Consider the following 10,176-nt stretch of genomic DNA (forward strand, 5'->3'; position numbering starts at 1 on the left):
ATGCGCTTCTGTGAGAATTTTTTGTCTCAAGTCATCTACACCTGGCACACATAGTCGACCCTGGCAATGCAACACACTATCTCCTCCTTAGGAAAAACCTATACCTTCTGATCTCTGACTGATTCCTTTAACTTAGTTAGACTAGGATTCCTATCCTTCTTTTCCTTTACCTCGAAAACCAGAGATGATTCTGAACTACTCTGTACCTATACATTACCTTCTGCTGAATTGACTAAGTGAACACCTAGTCGGGCAAGCTGATGAACTTCCTGAGATAACCACATGAGCAACACTACTAATAGACATCCTACTGAGAGCATTAGCCACAACATTGGCTTTACCCGGATATTACAAGACACTCATGTCATAGTCTTTTAACAACTCCAACCACCTTTTCTGACAGAGGCTTAGCTCTTTCTAAGAGAACACATACTGCAGGCTCTTATGGTTTGTGAACACATCAACGTGCACACCATATAAATATTGCCTCCAAATCTTTAAGTCAAATACTACTGCTGCTAACTCAAGATCATGAGTAGGATAGTTTTTTTCATGGGGCTTAAGCTATCTAGAGGTGTAGTCTATGACCTTACCTCTCTACATCAAAACATACCCCAAACTGACTCTGGAGGCATTATAATATACCACAAAGTTACTGAGCTGATGATAGCCTGATCTAAGGTATATCTTAGAAAAGTTACTGGCACCATAAAGTTGGTCAAACAAGTCATCGATTCTGGAAAGTGGATACTTTTTCTTAATCGTGACTTTATTTAGCTGACTGTAATCAATATATATTCTGAGAAAACCTTCTTACGCATAAATAAAACTGGGGCACCCTATGGGGACATACTAGGTTTGATGAATACCTTATCTAGGTGATTCTTCAACTATTTTTTAGTTCTTTGAGTTCAGTAAGTTCCATTCTATATGGCAGAATAGATATGGGCTGAGTGTCTCGAAGAAGGTCTATTCTGAAGTCAATTTCCCTTTTGGGAGAAACTTCGAGAAGATCTTTGGGAAACACATCTGGGAATTCACATACTACTAACATTGATTCAAGGTTAGGGGTTTCTGAACTAGAGTCCTAGACTCAAACGAGATGGTAGACACATTCCTTAGATATTATTTTTCTCGCCCGAAGGTAAGAAACAAGCTGACCCCTAAGTGCTGAAGTACTACCTCTCCACTCTAGGACGGGCTCATTCGGAAACTAAAACTGGAAAATTCTATTTCTACAGTCGACTGAGGCATAGCAGGAATAAAGTCAATCCATGTTGAGAATGACATTAACATCGGTTATCTCTAATTCAACTAAGTTTACTGAAGTGACTTTTTGAGATATCATAACCGCACAGTTCCTGTATACCCGATAGGCTATGATAGATTTACCCATTGGGGGAGAGATTGAGAAAGAATCTGCTAGAATTTCGGGACTAACTTCGAAATCAACTGCTAATCTACTATGTATAGAGTAACAAAGGACAAAGAAGCTCCTGGATCTAGCAAAGCATAGACATGTAAATAAAAAACTTGTAACATACCAGTGATTATATCAGGAAAACTTCCCTGATCCTATCGGGACTGAAGAGCATAGAGTCTATTTGGGCTGCTGCCCAATGATGGTACTAGATGCGACACCCTACTAATTCGGGAGACCAGACTGAGCTGGAAGATAGTTATTCTGACTATGAGAACCTGACTGAGGGCAAGATTTGATTCTGTGTCCTGGCTTGCTATACCCAAAACACACGTCACTGTCTGCTCTGCAGATACCCTAGTAGTTTCTGCTATATTTCTGACAAAGGGGATTGATTCGGGCGCTGTTGACACTACCCTAGGGTTTAGGGCCTGACGCCCTATCTTTGTTTCCATCTCTGAATTTTGGCACTGGAGCACTGGCTGAGGACAGAGATGGAACTAAAAATTTTAGGCAGAATTAAGAATAATTCCTACCCTCTGACTTAGGCTGAGCAAAGTTGAAACTACCTATTCTCGCTCTCTTGTTCTCCTTATCATTCTCCCTATTCTTAGCCTCCTCTATCTGCTGAGCATCGACCATGAGTCTGGATATGTCTATTTCCTTAATCAACATTGCGGTCCTACATTCCTTAACCACACTATTAGGCATGCTAGACACATACTTACTCATCTTAGACCTACTATCTGCTACCACATGAGAAGCCTATCTAGCTAATTAAATAAACTTAAGAGAATACTCTTGCACTATCATGTTGCCCTACTTTAGATTTATAAACTCCAAAACCTTTATTTCCCTCAACTCTAGCGGGAAGAACCTATCCAGAAAAGCAACAACAAACTCCTCCCATTCATGGCCCTATATCAATTGTCCTCTTTGCTTTCCACTATTTGAATTATGAGTGAGCCACATCCTACAAATGATATGCGGCCAACTCAACACTTTCAACAGCAGTCACTCCCATAATATTTGTAACTTTCTCCACACGATCAATAAATTCTTGAGGGTCCTCATCTGACTTTGACCTAGCAAAAGATGGAGGGTTATTTTGGGTGAAGTCCCAAATCCTGGAAGAAGTAGTATTGGCCACTGGGTTGGCCAGAACAATAGCTGAACATTCATTCTGGGATGCCACAGAATGAGCTAGGGTGGTGAAAGATACTCTGAACTTAGTCTAGAAGATGTGTTCGTCCACAGGAGCTGGTTGGACAGGCTGGGGTTCTGGATGGTCTTCCGTTCCTCTTCCTTAGTCCTCTTTGGACGCATGTTCTATAAATAGAAGAGAAATTTGGATTAGAAAAGGAGTTTAACTGGAGCTCATGCTCACTCCTACGACATAAGTACTGAAAGAAGGGAAACTTTTCCTAAAACACCTCGCAGCCTCTTGTACATAAGTGTGGTGTGCTACACACCTATGCACAAGATTATAATAGATGTGTCTTTCAGACTTCCTAGGACTCTGTTGAACCTTAGGATCTGATACCCATTTTGTAACGCCCCAAGTCTGTACCCCGAACGCTACACAATGCTCATAATCCTGAAAGATCACAAGCTAACCTATGACTGGTACTTGCTGCATTAACTGAATGATAATACTGTAATATATAAAAATTAGGCAAAAAATATGTCATAAGGTTCAATATTGTAATAAAACTGAATACGATATAACAATACCAAAATTAAAACATCTGTCTAAATATGCTCTAGTTTGAAAAGCCTCTAAACTGTCTGAAATGTGGAGTTGATGGGACAAGTCCTCAACTAAATTTGGCTACTGAAATAAACTAAAATACTAAAATAATAATCATGTCCTCAAACTATGAGGATTCATCACTAACTTTGATTGTTGAAAATTTGTAACTGCTAGGGATGATTGGGAGCCCGTGCTTCTGAACCTATGATATAAACCATCATAGCGCAAAAGAAAGGTATGCATCAGTACTTTAAATGTACTGGTATGCTAAGTGAGGTAGGCTGAAATACATGGGTTCATGTACATAAACAATACCGACTGAGTGACATGGATATAATTGTATGAGAGTACATGTGTGAATATGTAACTGTAACTGAGATTGTAATAACACTGAATATAGATTCTGAATACTGATTAACTGATATATGAGTATACTATTATTGAATTACTGATATCTGAATGACTCTATCTGATAGTCTTGATTCTGTGGTACTATACTGAGTTCTGTACTAAACTAAGTGACTGTGTCTGACAAACCTGAATCGTAGAATTAAACTGAGTTTTGTACTGAGACTTAATCTAAAACTGAGACTGTAGGAGGTAATCATCTAACCAACATGCCCCTTTATAAATAGAATGGGGTCCAACCTGTAACCCAATTAGAAGGGTGTCAATACTGTTCCACGAGTAAAGATAAGTTGTAAGTTAGCCCTCTCTGATAGAAAGCTCTTTCGTCAACCCTCAATGGTAGAAAAAACTCAAATTAGATGTATCAACCCTTATAATATCTGGTAGGAAGATATCTCAGCCTACGCTGGCTACGTAGTTCTGTAACACAGGGATTGCTACTAAGGGTCAAACCCTCTACTGGCAAGAATGCCGTCATCCCTAGGTTAACTTAATACTGAATCTTACTCCCATCAAAATAGATACTGAACTGATTCCTAGTTCATACTAGGCTTGACTAAACTGTTACTGATTATACTGTCTAACTAAACTGAACTGAGTTTACTGAGTTTTGTTAACTGACGAAATACTACTGAATTCTATTGGCTGAGTGAATTTACTAAGTTTTGAACTGAATACTAAACTAAACTGGATTGATATTGAGTCTAATGAGTTTTTCCTGAGTTCTGTAACTGACTGAGAGTATTGCTGATCGTGATATGACTGATACTATCCTAAGACTGACCATAGATCTAGGTAATCAGCTAAATTATCAAGTATTAAATACCCCCTGGACTCGATAGCATAAATTATAAGACACGACAAAATCTTGAAACATGATAAATAACTACTTGATCATCATTCATTCATTGGGACATTCTAGCAAACACTTGCATGACATGAACTTGAATACATACTAATCATGATATAATTTCATTATTTACTTCTCATGAACAACTCATCAAACACTTGGAAGGCATTGTATATGCACATAGTACTAATCAACACTTGAGCATCATAATTTCAAGGCTTTAACATGAATTCACATAATACTAAATACATAATAGTTGTTTTTATATAAATCTTGCACTTAATCATGGAATAGAAATCCAATCAACATTATAATCATGAATACACTTAAATCGAAATCATGGAAAGCATGAAATCAAGCTACTTGAAGTTTAAAAGAGTTTTCTTGGACTCCAATGGTGGAAGGAACCCTTGGATGAACACTTAACATACCTTGGTTGCTAAATTCCTGAAGATTAATGGTGGAATATTGAGTCTTGAATTTAAAATCTAATCTCCTAGGATTTTTGTTCTTGAGTGTTTTGAGAAAGAATGAATATAATTTGCTAATTGAGGGCTAAATTTCGTGTTATAGTGGATGAAGGACATGGAAAAAAGACCTAACTACCCCCTAAGATGTGGCTTTTTAATGACTAAAAATTGAACCATTGACATGTAAACCGATGCACTGCATCATTGAGATTGATGCGATAGCTAATGCACCACGTCGATTCCACATCGGTTCACTGAAAATTACCACTGGGAGCCAAGGAAAATAATGATCAATGTGATGGCCCCCTCTCCGTGCCGAGAAGGCGTTGATGCACTATTTTGGATCCCCAAACGTGGTAAAAATGAGGTTCAAAAAATACAAAACTCGTTCGAAAATACCTTCTGACATTCTTGATCATGAATTAACCTAAAGATTGAGACTTTAAGGTTATAGAGCTCATGAAATAGAGTTTCCTACTTACGAAGGCCAAAGTGACACTATGTTTTAGTACTTAGCAAAAATTTTCTAAGTCTGGGATCCCTTAGCAAGCTTAAAAGGCTGAGTTAAGCTTAGGATTTTGCGAGGTCTTACATAAAGTCCTTGCATTCTAAACTGAAATCACTTTTTAGAATTCCTGAAAATCATTAGAAACTTAGTTAAGGTAGAAATTGGAATTTAACCCTACTTCATGAATATGAATTAGTTTGGTAAGAATGTGTATTAAATCAGTAGATAATAATTCTAGGGTGTTCAAAAATACTAATATGAGTAGAATATTAGTTGTTCATGCTAAATATAGTAGTTTTCATGAGGTTTAAGGGATAGAAAATCCTAAGATGATAAAGTGGGACAATTTTATGGTTAAACTTATTTGTTGTTAATTTCTAGTGGTTAAGAAAGAATGAATTAATTGGAATGGATTTATAATCTTGTTGTTATAGATCAAGAGCAAGGTGAAGAGATAGGACATGCATGTTTATGGCCTTAACGTAATTTTGACCAAGGAATTGAGGTAGGCTACTGTTTATTGTAGCAGTTGGACTTGCTTGATTCTATGCTTATACATAAATTGAGCAATTGTGTGATAATTGACTGAATTTTCATATTTATTCATATTATTGATGATGGTGATGATGATGATATTATTGAGCTTATTATGTTCATGAGGTTATTATATTTAAATCATGATATTCATCATGTGGTTGATGATATTGATAATAATGATGATGATATACAAAACATGAGGTTATTGATGATGTTGATGAGATTGAGAAATAGAAGAAATGATATGCACATCTTGCATTTATACATTTACCTATGTGCATTAAATGTTCGATTATAATTATATGTTGTGATACAACTTGTTATTGAAATTAGCTAAGTATAAATATACATAACTATGAGTCTGTATTTCCGTTAAGGAAAAGTGTCATAATATTATTGTTGTCTTTGATTATGAGTTTTGTGATAATTGCTTTGCATTATTTGGTTCAGTTATTTGTATGGTATCTGTTGAGTCGATCCATGATGTCTACCATTACTTGTTAATGTACTGATGTTGCATGTTCTTTTTTTATTGTGTGTAGAGATGTTCCAATATTTAAACTGAGACCTCGGTTCTAGCTAGTAGTTTCAGATTTCATTTTAAGGGTGAACACTATGACCGAGCAGCCTTTAGATCTTCAGCTTATTGTTCATGTCCGTGCTTTGGGACTACGACATTCTTTTATTTATTTTTATCTTTTGAACAATCATTTAATTATGAACTTGAGTATTCACAGATGTTCTTGTACTGTAACTTTAGGTCTTGGGGATGTAATAGATAGAGAACTCTCATACTATATTTTTATTTTGATGATTATTTAGCATTGCAATATTGTTATCATAGAATAAATGGGTTTAGTAACTTTATAATGATAAGGTTGATGATAAGTAAATTGATGAATATTGAACTTGGTTATTGAGAGTTGCGTTAAAAGGTTCTGCAACCGTAGTTTTAGGGTGGGTTCTAATCATGACTGTTTGGATCATGACAATAATAGTATAAGAGCATTTGGTTCATAGATCTCGCCGTATAAAAGGTATAGTAGAGTCTTGTGAAATGATATGAAGACATTTGTACTTTGCTTTAAGAGGCTACAGGGATTTAGGAAATAAAATTCCTTTCTTTTTTTATTTTGTTTTATTACTTGATTCTAGGTTGTATATGGTGATCCAAATTGGTATCTAACTCCTCCATTCTTGTTTCACAAATGGTGAATGCATGTTCCATCTGAGTAATAGTAGCTTTCTTAATATTTACACCTGCACCAGTCATTGAGGTCATAGTCTAGGGTAGACAACGCATGAGGGGTACTTTTAGGAGAGAAGGAATATGAGTTGTAACTATTAAAGTAAGAGCTTGGGTAGCCAGAGGACCAGCTAGACAAAGGAATCTCTCTTCCTCCCACCACAAAATGCTCCAAAGTTAGCTCCAGAGGAGGATGTGGTGATTAAAAAGAAATAATATTGATCTCTACGAATGGAGTGCCTGTACAAAATGGTGTAGCTTAGGTACCAATGACTGCAGGACTGATTCAACAAGTGTCAGGATACTTAGGCAGTTTGGTAGCACCGTTGATATTTTTACTATTCCAGTCTTTCCATCCCCAGCCTTACAATATGCAATTATTGTTGAACCCAGGATAGATTAGGTACTTTTTGAAAGGGCTGAATTCTAGGATATAAATGGTTACATTATTGGTAGATACGTCTGTTAAGTCCTTTTACAATATAGTTAAGTTTGCTAATAAGGTTGAGGCACTATGGAAATAGGAAAAAGTGAAATCTGAAAAGAAAAAGGCCCAGACCTCAGGCCAATTTACTGGTACTCTTTTGAAGGGTCGTGGTTCTTCTGAGCCTTATAATTTGGCTATGCATGTTTTCGCGAGGGAGAGGGAGCATCTGGGATCAGTTATAAACCTTCATAGGTAGAAAGTTATACACCTTCATCCTCTTTAGTTAAGAGGCTAACCTTGGGCATTAGATATTATGAGTGTCGGTATTTGGGCCACATCAGAAGGTATTGTCCTAATTTCTTATCTGTATTTTAGTTGACTCATGAACTGGCTTCTAATGCTCTAGTTTTGGAATATCGTGATGGTAGAAAAATAGTAAGGGTCGTCCACAAGGAGGGCATGGTGGCTAGGCTATAGGAAGGGGTGTCAACTAAGCCAATTGAGGTGAAGGATAAGTCAGGAAAAATAGTAATAGGCTAGTAGAGGTGGAATTCAAGGTGATGATAGGGCCTAACTTTATGTTGTAATGGATAATCCTAAGGTGAAAGCTTCCGATGTTCTAATCACATGTATTATTCTTGTCTATGATCGTATGGCTTCTATATTGTTTGATTCCGATTCTACTTTCTCCAATGTGTCTGTACAATTTGCTTTGGGTTAGGATTTGGACTATGAATCACTTGATACTCCTATATATGTGTCTACACCCCTTGGGGATGAGTTGGTTGTCTCTTTATCATGCCATTCATAGTTTTTTTGCCAAAACCACCACTATAGTGATTCCTGGGATAGGAAAGTTAGATTGGGAGGGTACTTTTAAGCCTAATTCTATGAGAATTATGTCAGCTAATCGTGCCCAGAAATTAGTAAAGAAGGTGTGTAGGTCATTTTTAGCCCATTTTTGGGGAGATAAATTTGTAGTCCCCCCCATAGCTTCAGTTCCAATAGTGTATGTATTCTTAAAAGTCTCTTTAGATGACCTTTTTGGTATGCCTCCAGACTGGTAGGTTGATTTTTGTGTAGAATTAGCGCTTAGACCACAACCCATCTCCATCCCTTCTTATCATATAGCACCAGTAGAGTTGAGGGAGTTGAAATCTTAGTTATGAAAATTGCCAAAAGGGGTTTTATTAGCCCAAGTTTTTCCCCTTGGGGTGCTTTTATTTTGTTTATGAAAAATAAGGATAACAGTATGAGGATATGCATAGATTATCGCCAGTTGAATAAGGTAACTATTTGCAACAAATATCCCTTGCCTAGGATAGATGACTAGTTCAACCAGTTGTAGGGTGGGGCAACATTCTCAAAAATCAATTTGAAGTCAAGTTATCATCATCTTAAGATTAGGGCAGGGGACATCTCAAAGATTGAGTTCTAATCTCGTTGTGCGCATTATAAGTTTCTAGGCATGTATTTCATTTGACCAATGCCCATATACTCTTATGAGTTTGATAAATGGGTTATTTAAGTAGTTCTTGGATTCACTTGTTATCATTTTATTGATGACATACTGGTTTACTCCAAAAACTAATAAGAATATGAAAATCATTTGCATATGGTGTTGGGGTTGCTTAAGGAAAGGCAAGTACATGCTAAATATTTCAAGTGTGAGTTTTGGCTATCTTTAGTGTCCTTTGTTGAACACATGGTTTCTAAGAAAGGGGTTATGATTGACTAACAGATGGTTGAAGCTGTTAAAAATTGGGCAAGATCAGTGAATACAATAGAAATTCATGGTTCTATAAGGTTGACTAGTTATTATCGTCGGTTCGTTAAGGGGTTTACTGCTATTACTTTATATATGAACCTCCTTACTCAGAAGGAAATTCCATTTGTGTGGGATGACAAGTGTGAAGAGAGCTTCCAAAAGTTTAAAACTTTACTAACCTTAGCGCCAATACTCACACTGCCTATTGAAAGTAAAGATTTCATTATATATTGTGATGCCTTGCAGTTGGGTTTAGGTGTTGTTTTGATGCAGAAAGTGATTGCTTATGCTTTGAGAAAATTGAAGACTTACAAGAAAAATTATCCCACGTAAAACTTGGAGTTCATGACTATTATCTTTACTTTGATGATTTAGAGGCACTATCTTTATGGAGTGAAGTGTGAGGTGTTCATTGACCACCACATCTTGCATCATCTATTCACCCAGAGAGACCTAAATCTAAGGTAGAAAAGGTGTATAGAGTTTATCAGGGATATGATAGCTCAATTCTATGTCACAAGGGTAAGGGTAATATAATGGCAGATGCATTGAGCCAGAAACCATTTACCGTGGAAATCTTAGCATGGATAGAGGTGTCAAAACGCCTATTGGAAAGAGAGGTATAATCTTAGATTAATTATTTTTTATGGTTATAGGAAACTAGAAAATGAAGGGGTATTAGCACATGTACAAGTTACGTCCGCATTCTTCAACCAAATCAAAAGTAGGTAGTTCGAAGACAAGAAGTTGAGCAACCCTAAAGAGAAAGTTTTACAAGGTAAGGTTAGA

This window comes from Capsicum annuum, chromosome 12 (assembly GCF_002878395.1).
Source record: "Capsicum annuum cultivar UCD-10X-F1 chromosome 12, UCD10Xv1.1, whole genome shotgun sequence".
NCBI classification, from domain to species: Eukaryota; Viridiplantae; Streptophyta; class Magnoliopsida; order Solanales; family Solanaceae; genus Capsicum; species Capsicum annuum.